Source organism: Chiloscyllium punctatum, chromosome 42 (assembly GCF_047496795.1).
Source record: "Chiloscyllium punctatum isolate Juve2018m chromosome 42, sChiPun1.3, whole genome shotgun sequence".
Lineage (NCBI taxonomy): Eukaryota > Metazoa > Chordata > Chondrichthyes > Orectolobiformes > Hemiscylliidae > Chiloscyllium > Chiloscyllium punctatum.
The window spans coordinates 9,104,667-9,124,054 of NC_092780.1; the positions used below are offsets into that span (position 1 = coordinate 9,104,667).

General features: G+C 48.1%; 18 non-coding genes across 18 annotated transcripts; all 18 read right to left on the reverse strand.

The window, feature by feature from the left end:
* Nucleotides 1-1,000: 1,000 nt before the first annotated feature.
* Nucleotides 1,001-1,072, reverse strand: trnac-gca (transfer RNA cysteine (anticodon GCA)). Its single transcript has one exon. It is a non-coding gene; the product is annotated as a tRNA-Cys (tRNA).
* A 994-nt stretch (nt 1,073-2,066) lies between these two features.
* On the reverse strand, nt 2,067-2,138 carry trnac-gca (transfer RNA cysteine (anticodon GCA)). Its single transcript has one exon. It is a non-coding gene; the product is annotated as a tRNA-Cys (tRNA).
* A 455-nt stretch (nt 2,139-2,593) lies between these two features.
* On the reverse strand, nt 2,594-2,665 carry trnac-gca (transfer RNA cysteine (anticodon GCA)). The gene has a single exon. It is a non-coding gene; the product is annotated as a tRNA-Cys (tRNA).
* Nucleotides 2,666-3,670: 1,005 nt separating this feature from the next.
* On the reverse strand, nt 3,671-3,742 carry trnac-gca (transfer RNA cysteine (anticodon GCA)). The gene has a single exon. It is a non-coding gene; the product is annotated as a tRNA-Cys (tRNA).
* Nucleotides 3,743-4,209: 467 nt separating this feature from the next.
* trnac-gca (transfer RNA cysteine (anticodon GCA)) lies at nt 4,210-4,281 on the reverse strand. Its single transcript has one exon. It is a non-coding gene; the product is annotated as a tRNA-Cys (tRNA).
* Nucleotides 4,282-5,803: 1,522 nt separating this feature from the next.
* trnac-gca (transfer RNA cysteine (anticodon GCA)) lies at nt 5,804-5,875 on the reverse strand. The gene has a single exon. It is a non-coding gene; the product is annotated as a tRNA-Cys (tRNA).
* A 993-nt stretch (nt 5,876-6,868) lies between these two features.
* On the reverse strand, nt 6,869-6,940 carry trnac-gca (transfer RNA cysteine (anticodon GCA)). Its single transcript has one exon. It is a non-coding gene; the product is annotated as a tRNA-Cys (tRNA).
* Nucleotides 6,941-7,407: 467 nt separating this feature from the next.
* Nucleotides 7,408-7,479, reverse strand: trnac-gca (transfer RNA cysteine (anticodon GCA)). The gene has a single exon. It is a non-coding gene; the product is annotated as a tRNA-Cys (tRNA).
* A 1,522-nt stretch (nt 7,480-9,001) lies between these two features.
* On the reverse strand, nt 9,002-9,073 carry trnac-gca (transfer RNA cysteine (anticodon GCA)). Its single transcript has one exon. It is a non-coding gene; the product is annotated as a tRNA-Cys (tRNA).
* A 994-nt stretch (nt 9,074-10,067) lies between these two features.
* trnac-gca (transfer RNA cysteine (anticodon GCA)) lies at nt 10,068-10,139 on the reverse strand. The gene has a single exon. It is a non-coding gene; the product is annotated as a tRNA-Cys (tRNA).
* Nucleotides 10,140-10,594: 455 nt separating this feature from the next.
* Nucleotides 10,595-10,666, reverse strand: trnac-gca (transfer RNA cysteine (anticodon GCA)). Its single transcript has one exon. It is a non-coding gene; the product is annotated as a tRNA-Cys (tRNA).
* Nucleotides 10,667-11,671: 1,005 nt separating this feature from the next.
* On the reverse strand, nt 11,672-11,743 carry trnac-gca (transfer RNA cysteine (anticodon GCA)). The gene has a single exon. It is a non-coding gene; the product is annotated as a tRNA-Cys (tRNA).
* A 467-nt stretch (nt 11,744-12,210) lies between these two features.
* Nucleotides 12,211-12,282, reverse strand: trnac-gca (transfer RNA cysteine (anticodon GCA)). The gene has a single exon. It is a non-coding gene; the product is annotated as a tRNA-Cys (tRNA).
* Nucleotides 12,283-13,804: 1,522 nt separating this feature from the next.
* On the reverse strand, nt 13,805-13,876 carry trnac-gca (transfer RNA cysteine (anticodon GCA)). Its single transcript has one exon. It is a non-coding gene; the product is annotated as a tRNA-Cys (tRNA).
* A 1,511-nt stretch (nt 13,877-15,387) lies between these two features.
* On the reverse strand, nt 15,388-15,459 carry trnac-gca (transfer RNA cysteine (anticodon GCA)). Its single transcript has one exon. It is a non-coding gene; the product is annotated as a tRNA-Cys (tRNA).
* Nucleotides 15,460-16,464: 1,005 nt separating this feature from the next.
* trnac-gca (transfer RNA cysteine (anticodon GCA)) lies at nt 16,465-16,536 on the reverse strand. The gene has a single exon. It is a non-coding gene; the product is annotated as a tRNA-Cys (tRNA).
* Nucleotides 16,537-17,003: 467 nt separating this feature from the next.
* trnac-gca (transfer RNA cysteine (anticodon GCA)) lies at nt 17,004-17,075 on the reverse strand. Its single transcript has one exon. It is a non-coding gene; the product is annotated as a tRNA-Cys (tRNA).
* A 1,522-nt stretch (nt 17,076-18,597) lies between these two features.
* Nucleotides 18,598-18,669, reverse strand: trnac-gca (transfer RNA cysteine (anticodon GCA)). The gene has a single exon. It is a non-coding gene; the product is annotated as a tRNA-Cys (tRNA).
* Nucleotides 18,670-19,388: the final 719 nt, after the last annotated feature.

A 19,388-nucleotide genomic window follows, 5' to 3' on the forward strand; every position in this document is an offset into this window, starting at 1 on the left:
AACCCCAACAGAAAACTGCGGTGCATGTTTACACTTTCCACATACTACAGTGACAATTGTCTAAAACAAGTCTCTTGTCTGCGCCTTTCAACAGTTTACGTGCAGCACAGATGTTTTGTATGTGGAACCTAACTCCAAAATGACTGTCTGACTTCAATGGCATTTGCATCGGAAATGGAAATGGCTGAGTGGTAGAGTCCAGATGGACGGAAGATATTGCTCCGATGACCTCGGCGCTGACCGTATGCACGTGCAATGCTTTCATGCTCTCGTTTCGGCGCTGCAGTGCATGTTTTGCAACATCTCACGATGCAACACGGATCTTCGTGTCTTTGAGGTGTTCATCAAAGAAGGAACCTTGCTGTGGTAGCAAAACACCCCTCCTTCAGTGTTTCCTGTGCAGGATGGTCAACGGCATTTACTTGAAAAGCCGCTCCAGTGCAGGGAAGTTGCTTGTATAAAGGGGGCACCCAGATTTGAACTGGGGACCTCTGGATCTGCAGTCAAATGCTCTACCACTGAGCCAGACACCCACAAGAAAAAGGCGGTGCATGTTTACACTTTCCACATACTACAATGACAATTGTCTAAAACAACTCTCTTGTCTGCGCCTTTCATCAGTTTACGTGCAGCACAGATGTTTTGTATGTGGAACCTAACTCCAAAATGACTGTCTGACTTCAATGGCATTTGCATCGGAAATGGAAATGGCTGAGTGGTAGAGTTCAGATGGACGGAAGATATTGCGCAGATGCACTCATAGAGTGCATCCGCGCTGACCGTATGCACGTGCAACGCTTTCATGCTCTCGTTTCTGCGCTGCAGTGCATGTTTTGCAACATCTCACGATGCAACACGGATCTTCGTGTCTTTGAGGTGTTCATCGTAGAAGGAACCTTGCTGTGGTAGCAAAACACCCCTCCTTCAGTGTTTCCTGTGCAGGATGGGCAACGGCAGTTACTTGAAAAGCCGCTCCAGTGCAGGGAAGTTGCTTGTATAAAGGGGGCACCCAGATTTGAACTGGGGACCTCTTGATCTGCAGTCAAATGCTCTACCACTGAGCTATACCCCCAACGGAAAACTGCGGTGCATGTTTATACTTTCCACACACTACAGTGACAATTGTCGAAAACAACTCTTTTGTCTGTGCCTTTCAACAGTTTACGTGCAGCACAGATGTTTTGTATGTGGAACCTAACTCCAAAATGACTGTCTGACTTCAATGGCATTTGCATCGGAAATGGAAATGGCTGAGTGGTAGAGTCCAGATGGACGGAAGATATTGCTCCGATGACCTCGGCGCTGACCGTATGCACGTGCAATGCTTTCATGCTCTCGTTTCGGCGCTGCAGTGCATGTTTTGCAACATCTCACGATGCAACACGGATCTTCGTGTCTTTGAGGTGTTCATCGTAGAAGGAACCTTGCTGTGGTAGCAAAACACCCCTCCTTCAGTGTTTCCTGTGCAGGATGGGCAACGGCAGTTACTTGAAAAGCCGCTCCAGTGCAGGGAAGTTGCTTGTATAAAGGGGGCACCCAGATTTGAACTGGGGACCTCTGGATCTGCAGTCAAATGCTCTACCACTGAGCTATACCCCCAACGGAAAACTGCGGTGCATGTTTATACTTTCCACACACTACAGTGACAATTGTCGAAAACAACTCTTTTGTCTGTGCCTTTCAACAGTTTACGTGCAGCACAGATGTTTTGTATGTGGAACCTAACTCCAAAATGACTGTCTGACTTCAATGGCATTTGCATCGGAACTGGAAATGGCTGAGTGGTAGAGTTCAGATGGACGGAAGATATTGCGCAGATGCACTCATAGAGTGCATCCGCGCTGACCGTATGTACGTGCAACGCTTTCATGCTCTCGTTTCGGGGCTGCAGTGCATGTTTTGCAACATCTCACGATGCTCCACGGATCTTTGAGTCTTTGAGGTGTTCATCATAGAAGGAACCTTGCTGTGGTAGCAAAACACCCCTCCTTCAGTGTTTCCTGTGCAGGAGGGGCAACGGCAGTTACTTGAAAAGCCGCTCCAGTGCCGGGAAGTTGCTTGTATAAAGGGGGCACCCAGATTTGAACTGGGGACCTCTTGATCTGCAGTCAAATGCTCTACCACTGAGCTATACCCCCACCGGGAAACTGCGGTGCATGTTTACACTTTCCACATATTACAGTGACAATTGTCTAAAACAACTCTCTTGACTGCGCCTTTCAACAGTTTACGTGCAGTACAGATGTTTTGTATGTGGAACCTAACTCCAAAATGACTGTCTGACTTCAATGGCATTTGCATCGGAAATGGAAATGGCTGAGTGATGGACGGAAGATATTGCGCAGATGCACTCATCGAGTGCATCCGCGCTGACCGTATGTACGTGCAAAGCTTTCATGCTCTCGTTTCTGCGCTGCAGTGCATGTTTTGCAACATCTCACGATGCAACACGGATCTTCGTGTCTTTGAGGTGTTCATCGTAGAAGGAACCTTGCTGTGGTAGCAAAACACCCCTCCTTCAGTGTTTCCTGTGCAGGAGGGGCAACGGCAGTTACTTGAAAAGCCGCTCCAGTGTCGGGAAGTTGCTTGGAAAAGGGGGCACCCAGATTGGAACTGGGGACCTCTTGATCTGCAGTCAAATGCTCTACCACTGAGCTATACCCCCAACGGAAAACTGCGGTGCATGTTTATACTTTCCACATACTACAATGACAATTGTCTAAAACAACTGTCTTGTCTGCGCCTTTCATCAGTTTACGTGCAACACAGATGTTTTGTATGTGGAACCTAACTCCAAAATGACTGTCTGACTTCAATGGCATTTGCATCGGTAATGGAAATGGCTGAGTGGTAGAGTTCAGATGGACGGAAGATATTGCGCAGATGCACTCATAGAGTGCATCCGCGCTGACCGTATGCACGTGCAACGCTTTCATGCTCTCGTTTCTGCGCTGCAGTGCATGTTTTGCAACATCTCACGATGCAACACGGATCTTCGTGTCTTTGAGGTGTTCATCGTAGAAGGAACCTTGCTGTGGTAGCAAAACACCCCTCCTTCAGTGTTTCCTGTGCAGGAGGGGCAACGGCAGTTACTTGAAAAGCCGCTCCAGTGCCTGGAAGTTGCTTGTATAAAGGGGGCACCCAGATTTGGGCTGGGGACCTCTTGATCTGCAGTCAAATGCTCTACCACTGAGCTATACCCCCACCGGGAAACTGCGGTGCATGTTTACACTTTCCACATATTACAGTGACAATTGTCTAAAACAACTCTCTTGTCTGCGCCTTTCAACAGTTTACGTGCAGTACAGATGTTTTGTATGTGGAACCTAACTCCAAAATGACTGTCTGACTTCAATGGCATTTGCATCGGAAATGGAAATGGCTGAGTGGTAGAGTTCAGATGGACGGAAGATATTGCGCAGATGCACTCATAGAGTGCATCCGCGCTGACCGTATGCACGTGCAACGCTTTCATGCTCTCGTTTCTGCGCTGCAGTGCATGTTTTGCAACATCTCACGATGCAACACGGATCTTCGTGTCTTTGAGGTGTTCATCGTAGAAGGAACCTTGCTGTGGTAGCAAAACACCCCTCCTTCAGTGTTTCCTGTGCAGGAGGGGCAACGGCAGTTACTTGAAAAGCCGCTCCAGTGTCGGGAAGTTGCTTGGAAAAGGGGGCACCCAGATTTGAACTGGGGACCTCTTGATCTGCAGTCAAATGCTCTACCACTGAGCTATACCCCCAACGGAAAACTGCGGTGCATGTTTATACTTTCCACATACTACAATGACAATTGTCGAAAACAACTGTCTTGTCTGCGCCTTTCAACAGTTTACGTGCAGCACAGATGTTTTGTATGTGGAACCTAACTCCAAAATGACTGTCTGACTTCAATGGCATTTGCATCGGAAATGGAAATGGCTGAGTGGTAGAGTTCAGATGGACGGAAGATATTGCGCAGATGCACTCATCGAGTGCATCCGCGCTGACCATATGCACGTGCGATGCTTTCATGCTCTCGTTTCAGCGCTGCAGTGCATGTTTTGCAACATCTCACGATGCAACACGGATCTTCGTGTCTTTGAGGTGTTCATCGTAGAAGGAACCTTGCTGTGGTAGCAAAACACCCCTCCTTCAGTGTTTCCTGTGCAGGAGGGGCAACGGCAGTTACTTGAAAAGCCGCTCCAGTGCCGGGAAGTTGCTTGTATAAAGGGGGCACCCAGATTTGAACTGGGGACCTCTTGATCTGCAGTCAAATGCTCTACCACTGAGCTATACCCCCACCGGGAAACTGCGGTGCATGTTTACACTTTCCACATATTACAGTGACAATTGTCTAAAACAACTCTCTTGACTGCGCCTTTCAACAGTTTACGTGCAGCACAGATGTTTTGTATGTGGAACCTAACTCCAAAATGACTGTCTGACTTCAATGGCATTTGCATCGGAACTGGAAATGGCTGAGTGGTGGACGTAAGATATTGCGCAGATGCACTCATCGAGTGCATCCGCGCTGACCGTATGTACGTGCAAGGCTTTCATGCTCTCGTTTCGGGGCTGCAGTGCATGTTTTGCAACATCTCACGATGCAACACGGATCTTTGTGTCTTTGAGGTGTTCATCGTAGAAGGAACCTTGCTGTGGTAGCAAAACACCCCTCCTTCAGTGTTTCCTGTGCAGGATGGGCAACGGCAGTTACTTGAAAAGCCGCTCCAGTGCCGGGAAGTTGCTTCTATGAAGGGGGCACCCAGATTTGAACTGGGGACCTCTTGATCTGCAGTAAAATGCTCTACCACTGAGCTATACCCCCAACAGAAAACTGCGGTGCATGTTTACACTTTCCACATACTACAGTGACAATTGTCTAAAACAACTCTCTTGTCTGCGCCTTTCAACAGTTTACGTGCAGCACAGATGTTTTGTATGTGGAACCTAACTCCAAAATGACTGTCTGACTTCAATGGCATTTGCATCGGAAATGGAAATGGCTGAGTGGTAGAGTTCAGGTGGACGGAAGATATTGCTCCGATGACCTCGGCGCTGACCGTATGCACGTGCAATGCTTTCATGCTCTCGTTTCTGCGCTGCAGTGCATGTTTTGCAACATCTCACGATGCAACACGGATCTTCGTGTCTTTGAGGTGTTCATCAAAGAAGGAACCTTGCTGTGGTAGCAAAACACCCCTCCTTCAGTGTTTCCTGTGCAGGATGGGCAACGGCAGTTACTTGAAAAGCCGCTCCAGTGCAGGGAAGTTGCTTGTATAAAGGGGGCACCCAGATTTGAACTGGGGATCTCTGGATCTGCAGTCAAATGCTCTACCACTGAGCTAGACTCCCATGAGAAAAGGGCGGTGCATGTTTACACTTTCCACATACTACAATGACAATTGTCTAAAACAACTCTCTTGTCTGCGCCTTTCATCAGTTTACGTGCAGCACAGATGTTTTGTATGTGGAACCTTACTCCATTTTGACTGTCTGACTTCAATGGCATTTGCATCGGAACTGGAAATGGCTGAGTGGTAGAGTTCAGATGGACGGAAGATATTGCGCAGATGCACTCATCGAGTGCATCCGCGCTGACCATATGCACGTGCGATGCTTTCATGCTCTCGTTTCAGCGCTGCAGTGCATGTTTTGCAACATCTCACGATGCAACACGGATCTTCGTGTCTTTGAGGTGTTCATCGTAGAAGGAACCTTGCTGTGGTAGCAAAACACCCCTCCTTCAGTGTTTCCTGTGCAGGAGGGGCAACGGCAGTTACTTGAAAAGCCGCTCCAGTGCCGGGAAGTTGCTTGTATAAAGAGGGCACCCAGATTTGAACTGGGGACCTCTTGATCTGCAGTCAAATGCTCTACCACTGAGCTATACCCCCAGCGGAAAACTGCGGTGCATGTTTACACTTTCCACATATTACAGTGACAATTGTCTAAAACAACTCTCTTGTCTGCGCCTTTCAACAGTTTACGTGCAGCACAGATGTTTTGTATGTGGAACCTAACTCCAAAATGACTGTCTGACTTCAATGGCATTTGCATCGGAAATGGAAATGGCTGAGTGGTAGAGTTCAGGTGGACGGAAGATATTGCTCCGATGACCTCGGCGCTGACCGTATGCACGTGCAATGCTTTCATGCTCTCGTTTCTGCGCTGCAGTGCATGTTTTGCAACATCTCACGATGCAACACGGATCTTCGTGTCTTTGAGGTGTTCATCAAAGAAGGAACCTTGCTGTGGTAGCAAAACACCCCTCCTTCAGTGTTTCCTGTGCAGGATGGGCAACGGCAGTTACTTGAAAAGCCGCTCCAGTGCAGGGAAGTTGCTTGTATAAAGGGGGCACCCAGATTTGAACTGGGGACCTCTGGATCTGCAGTCAAATGCTCTACCACTGAGCTAGACACCCACAAGAAAAAGGCGGTGCATGTTTACACTTTCCACATACTACAATGACAATTGTCTAAAACAACTCTCTTGTCTGCGCCTTTCATCAGTTTACGTGCAGCACAGATGTTTTGTATGTGGAACCTAACTCCAAAATGACTGTCTGACTTCAATGGCATTTGCATCGGAAATGGAAATGGCTGAGTGGTAGAGTTCAGATGGACGGAAGATATTGCGCAGATGCACTCATAGAGTGCATCCGCGCTGACCGTATGCACGTGCAACGCTTTCATGCTCTCGTTTCTGCGCTGCAGTGCATGTTTTGCAACATCTCACGATGCAACACGGATCTTCGTGTCTTTGAGGTGTTCATCGTAGAAGGAACCTTGCTGTGGTAGCAAAACACCCCTCCTTCAGTGTTTCCTGTGCAGGAGGGGCAACGGCAGTTACTTGAAAAGCCGCTCCAGTGTCGGGAAGTTGCTTGGAAAAGGGGGCACCCAGATTTGAACTGGGGACCTCTTGATCTGCAGTCAAATGCTCTACCACTGAGCTATACCCCCAACGGAAAACTGCGGTGCATGTTTATACTTTCCACATACTACAATGACAATTGTCTAAAACAACTGTCTTGTCTGCGCCTTTCATCAGTTTACGTGCAACACAGATGTTTTGTATGTGGAACCTAACTCCAAAATGACTGTCTGACTTCAATGGCATTTGCATCGGTAATGGAAATGGCTGAGTGGTAGAGTTCAGATGGACGGAAGATATTGCGCAGATGCACTCATAGAGTGCATCCGCGCTGACCGTATGCACGTGCAACGCTTTCATGCTCTCGTTTCTGCGCTGCAGTGCATGTTTTGCAACATCTCACGATGCAACACGGATCTTCGTGTCTTTGAGGTGTTCATCGTAGAAGGAACCTTGCTGTGGTAGCAAAACACCCCTCCTTCAGTGTTTCCTGTGCAGGAGGGGCAACGGCAGTTACTTGACAAGCCGCTCCAGTGCCGGGAAGTTGCTTGTATAAAGGGGGCACCCAGATTTGAACTGGGGACCTCTTGATCTGCAGTCAAATGCTCTACCACTGAGCTATACCCCCACCGGGAAACTGCGGTGCATGTTTACACTTTCCACATATTACAGTGACAATTGTCTAAAACAACTCTCTTGTCTGCGCCTTTCAACAGTTTACGTGCAGTACAGATGTTTTGTATGTGGAACCTAACTCCAAAATGACTGTCTGACTTCAATGGCATTTGCATCGGAAATGGAAATGGCTGAGTGATGGACGGAAGATATTGCGCAGATGCACTCATCGAGTGCATCCGCGCTGACCGTATGTACGTGCAACGCTTTCATGCTCTCGTTTCGGGGCTGCAGTGCATGTTTTGCAACATCTCACGATGCAACACGGATCTTTGTGTCTTTGAGGTGTTCATCATAGAAGGAACCTTGCTGTGGTAGCAAAACACCCCTCCTTCAGTGTTTCCTGTGCAGGATGGGCAACGGCAGTTACTTGAAAAGCCGCTCCAGTGCAGGGAAGTTGCTTGTATAAAGGGGGCACCCAGATTTGAACTGGGGACCTCTTGATCTGCAGTAAAATGCTCTACCACTGAGCTATAACCCCAACAGAAAACTGCGGTGCATGTTTACACTTTCCACATACTACAGTGACAATTGTCTAAAACAAGTCTCTTGTCTGCGCCTTTCAACAGTTTACGTGCAGCACAGATGTTTTGTATGTGGAACCTAACTCCAAAATGACTGTCTGACTTCAATGGCATTTGCATCGGAAATGGAAATGGCTGAGTGGTAGAGTCCAGATGGACGGAAGATATTGCTCCGATGACCTCGGCGCTGACCGTATGCACGTGCAATGCTTTCATGCTCTCGTTTCGGCGCTGCAGTGCATGTTTTGCAACATCTCACGATGCAACACGGATCTTCGTGTCTTTGAGGTGTTCATCAAAGAAGGAACCTTGCTGTGGTAGCAAAACACCCCTCCTTCAGTGTTTCCTGTGCAGGATGGTCAACGGCATTTACTTGAAAAGCCGCTCCAGTGCAGGGAAGTTGCTTGTATAAAGGGGGCACCCAGATTTGAACTGGGGACCTCTGGATCTGCAGTCAAATGCTCTACCACTGAGCCAGACACCCACAAGAAAAAGGCGGTGCATGTTTACACTTTCCACATACTACAATGACAATTGTCTAAAACAACTCTCTTGTCTGCGCCTTTCATCAGTTTACGTGCAGCACAGATGTTTTGTATGTGGAACCTAACTCCAAAATGACTGTCTGACTTCAATGGCATTTGCATCGGAAATGGAAATGGCTGAGTGGTAGAGTTCAGATGGACGGAAGATATTGCGCAGATGCACTCATAGAGTGCATCCGCGCTGACCGTATGCACGTGCAACGCTTTCATGCTCTCGTTTCTGCGCTGCAGTGCATGTTTTGCAACATCTCACGATGCAACACGGATCTTCGTGTCTTTGAGGTGTTCATCGTAGAAGGAACCTTGCTGTGGTAGCAAAACACCCCTCCTTCAGTGTTTCCTGTGCAGGATGGGCAACGGCAGTTACTTGAAAAGCCGCTCCAGTGCAGGGAAGTTGCTTGTATAAAGGGGGCACCCAGATTTGAACTGGGGACCTCTTGATCTGCAGTCAAATGCTCTACCACTGAGCTATACCCCCAACGGAAAACTGCGGTGCATGTTTATACTTTCCACACACTACAGTGACAATTGTCGAAAACAACTCTTTTGTCTGTGCCTTTCAACAGTTTACGTGCAGCACAGATGTTTTGTATGTGGAACCTAACTCCAAAATGACTGTCTGACTTCAATGGCATTTGCATCGGAAATGGAAATGGCTGAGTGGTAGAGTCCAGATGGACGGAAGATATTGCTCCGATGACCTCGGCGCTGACCGTATGCACGTGCAATGCTTTCATGCTCTCGTTTCGGCGCTGCAGTGCATGTTTTGCAACATCTCACGATGCAACACGGATCTTCGTGTCTTTGAGGTGTTCATCGTAGAAGGAACCTTGCTGTGGTAGCAAAACACCCCTCCTTCAGTGTTTCCTGTGCAGGATGGGCAACGGCAGTTACTTGAAAAGCCGCTCCAGTGCAGGGAAGTTGCTTGTATAAAGGGGGCACCCAGATTTGAACTGGGGACCTCTGGATCTGCAGTCAAATGCTCTACCACTGAGCTATACCCCCAACGGAAAACTGCGGTGCATGTTTATACTTTCCACACACTACAGTGACAATTGTCGAAAACAACTCTTTTGTCTGTGCCTTTCAACAGTTTACGTGCAGCACAGATGTTTTGTATGTGGAACCTAACTCCAAAATGACTGTCTGACTTCAATGGCATTTGCATCGGAACTGGAAATGGCTGAGTGGTAGAGTTCAGATGGACGGAAGATATTGCGCAGATGCACTCATAGAGTGCATCCGCGCTGACCGTATGTACGTGCAACGCTTTCATGCTCTCGTTTCGGGGCTGCAGTGCATGTTTTGCAACATCTCACGATGCTCCACGGATCTTTGAGTCTTTGAGGTGTTCATCATAGAAGGAACCTTGCTGTGGTAGCAAAACACCCCTCCTTCAGTGTTTCCTGTGCAGGAGGGGCAACGGCAGTTACTTGAAAAGCCGCTCCAGTGCCGGGAAGTTGCTTGTATAAAGGGGGCACCCAGATTTGAACTGGGGACCTCTTGATCTGCAGTCAAATGCTCTACCACTGAGCTATACCCCCACCGGGAAACTGCGGTGCATGTTTACACTTTCCACATATTACAGTGACAATTGTCTAAAACAACTCTCTTGACTGCGCCTTTCAACAGTTTACGTGCAGTACAGATGTTTTGTATGTGGAACCTAACTCCAAAATGACTGTCTGACTTCAATGGCATTTGCATCGGAAATGGAAATGGCTGAGTGATGGACGGAAGATATTGCGCAGATGCACTCATCGAGTGCATCCGCGCTGACCGTATGTACGTGCAAAGCTTTCATGCTCTCGTTTCTGCGCTGCAGTGCATGTTTTGCAACATCTCACGATGCAACACGGATCTTCGTGTCTTTGAGGTGTTCATCGTAGAAGGAACCTTGCTGTGGTAGCAAAACACCCCTCCTTCAGTGTTTCCTGTGCAGGAGGGGCAACGGCAGTTACTTGAAAAGCCGCTCCAGTGTCGGGAAGTTGCTTGGAAAAGGGGGCACCCAGATTGGAACTGGGGACCTCTTGATCTGCAGTCAAATGCTCTACCACTGAGCTATACCCCCAACGGAAAACTGCGGTGCATGTTTATACTTTCCACATACTACAATGACAATTGTCTAAAACAACTGTCTTGTCTGCGCCTTTCATCAGTTTACGTGCAACACAGATGTTTTGTATGTGGAACCTAACTCCAAAATGACTGTCTGACTTCAATGGCATTTGCATCGGTAATGGAAATGGCTGAGTGGTAGAGTTCAGATGGACGGAAGATATTGCGCAGATGCACTCATAGAGTGCATCCGCGCTGACCGTATGCACGTGCAACGCTTTCATGCTCTCGTTTCTGCGCTGCAGTGCATGTTTTGCAACATCTCACGATGCAACACGGATCTTCGTGTCTTTGAGGTGTTCATCGTAGAAGGAACCTTGCTGTGGTAGCAAAACACCCCTCCTTCAGTGTTTCCTGTGCAGGAGGGGCAACGGCAGTTACTTGAAAAGCCGCTCCAGTGCCTGGAAGTTGCTTGTATAAAGGGGGCACCCAGATTTGGGCTGGGGACCTCTTGATCTGCAGTCAAATGCTCTACCACTGAGCTATACCCCCACCGGGAAACTGCGGTGCATGTTTACACTTTCCACATATTACAGTGACAATTGTCTAAAACAACTCTCTTGTCTGCGCCTTTCAACAGTTTACGTGCAGTACAGATGTTTTGTATGTGGAACCTAACTCCAAAATGACTGTCTGACTTCAATGGCATTTGCATCGGAAATGGAAATGGCTGAGTGGTAGAGTTCAGATGGACGGAAGATATTGCGCAGATGCACTCATAGAGTGCATCCGCGCTGACCGTATGCACGTGCAACGCTTTCATGCTCTCGTTTCTGCGCTGCAGTGCATGTTTTGCAACATCTCACGATGCAACACGGATCTTCGTGTCTTTGAGGTGTTCATCGTAGAAGGAACCTTGCTGTGGTAGCAAAACACCCCTCCTTCAGTGTTTCCTGTGCAGGAGGGGCAACGGCAGTTACTTGAAAAGCCGCTCCAGTGTCGGGAAGTTGCTTGGAAAAGGGGGCACCCAGATTTGAACTGGGGACCTCTTGATCTGCAGTCAAATGCTCTACCACTGAGCTATACCCCCAACGGAAAACTGCGGTGCATGTTTATACTTTCCACATACTACAATGACAATTGTCGAAAACAACTGTCTTGTCTGCGCCTTTCAACAGTTTACGTGCAGCACAGATGTTTTGTATGTGGAACCTAACTCCAAAATGACTGTCTGACTTCAATGGCATTTGCATCGGAAATGGAAATGGCTGAGTGGTAGAGTTCAGATGGACGGAAGATATTGCGCAGATGCACTCATCGAGTGCATCCGCGCTGACCATATGCACGTGCGATGCTTTCATGCTCTCGTTTCAGCGCTGCAGTGCATGTTTTGCAACATCTCACGATGCAACACGGATCTTCGTGTCTTTGAGGTGTTCATCGTAGAAGGAACCTTGCTGTGGTAGCAAAACACCCCTCCTTCAGTGTTTCCTGTGCAGGAGGGGCAACGGCAGTTACTTGAAAAGCCGCTCCAGTGCCGGGAAGTTGCTTGTATAAAGGGGGCACCCAGATTTGAACTGGGGACCTCTTGATCTGCAGTCAAATGCTCTACCACTGAGCTATACCCCCACCGGGAAACTGCGGTGCATGTTTACACTTTCCACATATTACAGTGACAATTGTCTAAAACAACTCTCTTGACTGCGCCTTTCAACAGTTTACGTGCAGCACAGATGTTTTGTATGTGGAACCTAACTCCAAAATGACTGTCTGACTTCAATGGCATTTGCATCGGAACTGGAAATGGCTGAGTGGTGGACGTAAGATATTGCGCAGATGCACTCATCGAGTGCATCCGCGCTGACCGTATGTACGTGCAAGGCTTTCATGCTCTCGTTTCGGGGCTGCAGTGCATGTTTTGCAACATCTCACGATGCAACACGGATCTTTGTGTCTTTGAGGTGTTCATCGTAGAAGGAACCTTGCTGTGGTAGCAAAACACCCCTCCTTCAGTGTTTCCTGTGCAGGATGGGCAACGGCAGTTACTTGAAAAGCCGCTCCAGTGCCGGGAAGTTGCTTCTATGAAGGGGGCACCCAGATTTGAACTGGGGACCTCTTGATCTGCAGTAAAATGCTCTACCACTGAGCTATACCCCCAACAGAAAACTGCGGTGCATGTTTACACTTTCCACATACTACAGTGACAATTGTCTAAAACAACTCTCTTGTCTGCGCCTTTCAACAGTTTACGTGCAGCACAGATGTTTTGTATGTGGAACCTAACTCCAAAATGACTGTCTGACTTCAATGGCATTTGCATCGGAAATGGAAATGGCTGAGTGGTAGAGTTCAGGTGGACGGAAGATATTGCTCCGATGACCTCGGCGCTGACCGTATGCACGTGCAATGCTTTCATGCTCTCGTTTCTGCGCTGCAGTGCATGTTTTGCAACATCTCACGATGCAACACGGATCTTCGTGTCTTTGAGGTGTTCATCAAAGAAGGAACCTTGCTGTGGTAGCAAAACACCCCTCCTTCAGTGTTTCCTGTGCAGGATGGGCAACGGCAGTTACTTGAAAAGCCGCTCCAGTGCAGGGAAGTTGCTTGTATAAAGGGGGCACCCAGATTTGAACTGGGGATCTCTGGATCTGCAGTCAAATGCTCTACCACTGAGCTAGACTCCCATGAGAAAAGGGCGGTGCATGTTTACACTTTCCACATACTACAATGACAATTGTCTAAAACAACTCTCTTGTCTGCGCCTTTCATCAGTTTACGTGCAGCACAGATGTTTTGTATGTGGAACCTTACTCCATTTTGACTGTCTGACTTCAATGGCATTTGCATCGGAACTGGAAATGGCTGAGTGGTAGAGTTCAGATGGACGGAAGATATTGCGCAGATGCACTCATCGAGTGCATCCGCGCTGACCATATGCACGTGCGATGCTTTCATGCTCTCGTTTCAGCGCTGCAGTGCATGTTTTGCAACATCTCACGATGCAACACGGATCTTCGTGTCTTTGAGGTGTTCATCGTAGAAGGAACCTTGCTGTGGTAGCAAAACACCCCTCCTTCAGTGTTTCCTGTGCAGGATGGGCAACGGCAGTTACTTGAAAAGCCGCTCCAGTGCAGGGAAGTTGCTTGTATAAAGGGGGCACCCAGATTTGAACTGGGGACCTCTTGATCTGCAGTCAAATGCTCCACCACTGAGCTATACCCCCAACAGAAAACTGCGGTGCATGTTTACACTTTCCACATACTACAGTGACAATTGTCTAAAACAACTCTCTTGTCTGCGCCTTTCAACAGTTTCCGTGCAGCACAGATGTTTTGTATGTGGAACCTAACTCCAAAATGACTGTTTGACTTCAATGGCATTTGCATCGGAACTGGAAATGGCTGAGTGGTGGACGTAAGATATTGCGCAGATGCACTCATCGAGTGCATCCGCGCTGACCGTATGTACGTGCAACGCTTTCATGCTCTCGTTTCGGGGCTGCAGTGCATGTTTTGCAACATCTCACGATGCAACACGGATCTTTGTGTCTTTGTGGTGTTCATCATAGAAGGAACCTTGCTGTGGTAGCAAAACACCCCTCCTTCAGTGTTTCCTGTGCAGGATGGGCAACGGCAGTTACTTGAAAAGCCGCTCCAGTGCAGGGAAGTTGCTTGTATAAAGGGGGCACCCAGATTTGAACTGGGGACCTCTTGATCTGCAGTAAAATGCTCTACCACTGAGCTATAACCCCAACAGAAAACTGCGGTGCATGTTTACACTTTCCACATACTACAGTGACAATTGTCTAAAACAAGTCTCTTGTCTGCGCCTTTCAACAGTTTACGTGCAGCACAGATGTTTTGTATGTGGAACCTAACTCCAAAATGACTGTCTGACTTCAATGGCATTTGCATCGGAAATGGAAATGGCTGAGTGGTAGAGTCCAGATGGACGGAAGATATTGCTCCGATGACCTCGGCGCTGACCGTATGCACGTGCAACGCTTTCATGCTCTCGTTTCTGCGATGCAGTGCATGTTTTGCAACATCTCACGATGCAACACGGATCTTCGTGTCTTTGAGGTGTTCTTCAAAGAAGGAACCTTTGCTGTGGTCGCAAAACACCCCTCCTTCAGTGTTTCCTGTGCAGGATGGGCAACGGCAGTTACTTGAAAAGCCGCTCCAGTGCAGGGAAGTTGCTTGTATAAAGGGGGCACCCAGATTTGAACTGGGGACCTCTGGATCTGCAGTCAAATGCTCTACCACTGAGCTAGACACCCACGAGAAAAGGGCGGTGCATGTTTACACTTTCCACATACTACAATGACAATTGTCTAAAACAACTCTCTTGTCTGCGCCTTTCATCAGTTTACGTGCAGCACAGATGTTTTGTATGTGGAACCTAACTCCAAAATGACTGTCTGACTTCAATGGCATTTGCATCGGAAATGGAAATGGCTGAGTGATGGACGGAAGATATTGCGCAGATGCACTCATCGAGTGCATCCGCGCTGACCGTATGTACGTGCAAAGCTTTCATGCTCTCGTTTCTGCGCTGCAGTGCATGTTTTGCAACATCTCACGATGCAACACGGATCTTCGTGTCTTTGAGGTGTTCATCGTAGAAGGAACCTTGCTGTGGTAGCAAAACACCCCTCCTTCAGTGTTTCCTGTGCAGGAGGGGCAACGGCAGTTACTTGAAAAGCCGCTCCAGTGTCGGGAAGTTGCTTGGAAAAGGGGGCACCCAGATTGGAACTGGGGACCTCTTGATCTGCAGTCAAATGCTCTACCACTGAGCTATACCCCCAACGGAAAACTGCGGTGCATGTTTATACTTTCCACATACTACAATGACAATTGTCTAAAACAACTGTCTTGTCTGCGCCTTTCATCAGTTTACGTGCAACACAGATGTTTTGTATGTGGAACCTAACTCCAAAATGACTGTCTGACTTCAATGGCATTTGCATCGGTAATGGAAATGGCTGAGTGGTAGAGTTCAGATGGACGGAAGATATTGCGCAGATGCACTCATAGAGTGCATCCGCGCTGACCGTATGCACGTGCAACGCTTTCATGCTCTCGTTTCTGCGCTGCAGTGCATGTTTTGCAACATCTCACGATGCAACACGGATCTTCGTGTCTTTGAGGTGTTCATCGTAGAAGGAACCTTGCTGTGGTAGCAAAACACCCCTCCTTCAGTGTTTCCTGTGCAGGAGGGGCAACGGCAGTTACTTGAAAAGCCGCTCCAGTGCCTGGAAGTTGCTTGTATAAAGGGGGCACCCAGATTTGGGCTGGGGACCTCTTGATCTGCAGTCAAATGCTCTACCACTGAGCTATACCCCCACCGGGAAACTGCGGTGCATGTTTACACTTTCCACATATTACAGTGACAATTGTCTAAAACAACTCTCTTGTCTGCGCCTTTCAACAGTTTACGTGCAGTACAGATGTTTTGTATGTGGAACCTAACTCCAAAATGACTGTCTGACTTCAATGGCATTTGCATCGGAAATGGAAATGGCTGAGTGGTAGAGTTCAGATGGACGGAAGATATTGCGCAGATGCACTCATAGAGTGCATCCGCGCTGACCGTATGCACGTGCAACGCTTTCATGCTCTCGTTTCTGCGCTGCAGTGCATGTTTTGCAACATCTCACGATGCAACACGGATCTTCGTGTCTTTGAGGTGTTCATCGTAGAAGGAACCTTGCTGTGGTAGCAAAACACCCCTCCTTCAGTGTTTCCTGTGCAGGAGGGGCAACGGCAGTTACTTGAAAAGCCGCTCCAGTGTCGGGAAGTTGCTTGGAAAAGGGGGCACCCAGATTTGAACTGGGGACCTCTTGATCTGCAGTCAAATGCTCTACCACTGAGCTATACCCCCAACGGAAAACTGCGGTGCATGTTTATACTTTCCACATACTACAATGACAATTGTCGAAAACAACTGTCTTGTCTGCGCCTTTCAACAGTTTACGTGCAGCACAGATGTTTTGTATGTGGAACCTAACTCCAAAATGACTGTCTGACTTCAATGGCATTTGCATCGGAAATGGAAATGGCTGAGTGGTAGAGTTCAGATGGACGGAAGATATTGCGCAGATGCACTCATCGAGTGCATCCGCGCTGACCATATGCACGTGCGATGCTTTCATGCTCTCGTTTCAGCGCTGCAGTGCATGTTTTGCAACATCTCACGATGCAACACGGATCTTCGTGTCTTTGAGGTGTTCATCGTAGAAGGAACCTTGCTGTGGTAGCAAAACACCCCTCCTTCAGTGTTTCCTGTGCAGGAGGGGCAACGGCAGTTACTTGAAAAGCCGCTCCAGTGCCGGGAAGTTGCTTGTATAAAGGGGGCACCCAGATTTGAACTGGGGACCTCTTGATCTGCAGTCAAATGCTCTACCACTGAGCTATACCCCCACCGGGAAACTGCGGTGCATGTTTACACTTTCCACATATTACAGTGACAATTGTCTAAAACAACTCTCTTGACTGCGCCTTTCAACAGTTTACGTGCAGCACAGATGTTTTGTATGTGGAACCTAACTCCAAAATGACTGTCTGACTTCAATGGCATTTGCATCGGAACTGGAAATGGCTGAGTGGTGGACGTAAGATATTGCGCAGATGCACTCATCGAGTGCATCCGCGCTGACCGTATGTACGTGCAAGGCTTTCATGCTCTCGTTTCGGGGCTGCAGTGCATGTTTTGCAACATCTCACGATGCAACACGGATCTTTGTGTCTTTGAGGTGTTCATCGTAGAAGGAACCTTGCTGTGGTAGCAAAACACCCCTCCTTCAGTGTTTCCTGTGCAGGATGGGCAACGGCAGTTACTTGAAAAGCCGCTCCAGTGCCGGGAAGTTGCTTCTATGAAGGGGGCACCCAGATTTGAACTGGGGACCTCTTGATCTGCAGTAAAATGCTCTACCACTGAGCTATACCCCCAACAGAAAACTGCGGTGCATGTTTACACTTTCCACATACTACAGTGACAATTGTCTAAAACAACTCTCTTGTCTGCGCCTTTCAACAGTTTACGTGCAGCACAGATGTTTTGTATGTGGAACCTAACTCCAAAATGACTGTCTGACTTCAATGGCATTTGCATCGGAAATGGAAATGGCTGAGTGGTAGAGTTCAGGTGGACGGAAGATATTGCTCCGATGACCTCGGCGCTGACCGTATGCACGTGCAATGCTTTCATGCTCTCGTTTCTGCGCTGCAGTGCATGTTTTGCAACATCTCACGATGCAACACGGATCTTCGTGTCTTTGAGGTGTTCATCAAAGAAGGAACCTTGCTGTGGTAGCAAAACACCCCTCCTTCAGTGTTTCCTGTGCAGGATGGGCAACGGCAGTTACTTGAAAAGCCGCTCCAGTGCAGGGAAGTTGCTTGTATAAAGGGGGCACCCAGATTTGAACTGGGGATCTCTGGATCTGCAGTCAAATGCTCTACCACTGAGCTAGACTCCCATGAGAAAAGGGCGGTGCATGTTTACACTTTCCACATACTACAATGACAATTGTCTAAAACAACTCTCTTGTCTGCGCCTTTCATCAGTTTACGTGCAGCACAGATGTTTTGTATGTGGAACCTTACTCCATTTTGACTGTCTGACTTCAATGGCATTTGCATCGGAACTGGAAATGGCTGAGTGGTAGAGTTCAGATGGACGGAAGATATTGCGCAGATGCACTCATCGAGTGCATCCGCGCTGACCATATGCACGTGCGATGCTTTCATGCTCTCGTTTCAGCGCTGCAGTGCATGTTTTGCAACATCTCACGATGCAACACGGATCTTCGTGTCTTTGAGGTGTTCATCGTAGAAGGAACCTTGCTGTGGTAGCAAAACACCCCTCCTTCAGTGTTTCCTGTGCAGGATGGGCAACGGCAGTTACTTGAAAAGCCGCTCCAGTGCAGGGAAGTTGCTTGTATAAAGGGGGCACCCAGATTTGAACTGGGGACCTCTTGATCTGCAGTCAAATGCTCCACCACTGAGCTATACCCCCAACAGAAAACTGCGGTGCATGTTTACACTTTCCACATACTACAGTGACAATTGTCTAAAACAACTCTCTTGTCTGCGCCTTTCAACAGTTTCCGTGCAGCACAGATGTTTTGTATGTGGAACCTAACTCCAAAATGACTGTTTGACTTCAATGGCATTTGCATCGGAACTGGAAATGGCTGAGTGGTGGACGTAAGATATTGCGCAGATGCACTCATCGAGTGCATCCGCGCTGACCGTATGTACGTGCAACGCTTTCATGCTCTCGTTTCGGGGCTGCAGTGCATGTTTTGCAACATCTCACGATGCAACACGGATCTTTGTGTCTTTGTGGTGTTCATCATAGAAGGAACCTTGCTGTGGTAGCAAAACACCCCTCCTTCAGTGTTTCCTGTGCAGGATGGGCAACGGCAGTTACTTGAAAAGCCGCTCCAGTGCAGGGAAGTTGCTTGTATAAAGGGGGCACCCAGATTTGAACTGGGGACCTCTTGATCTGCAGTAAAATGCTCTACCACTGAGCTATAACCCCAACAGAAAACTGCGGTGCATGTTTACACTTTCCACATACTACAGTGACAATTGTCTAAAACAAGTCTCTTGTCTGCGCCTTTCAACAGTTTACGTGCAGCACAGATGTTTTGTATGTGGAACCTAACTCCAAAATGACTGTCTGACTTCAATGGCATTTGCATCGGAAATGGAAATGGCTGAGTGGTAGAG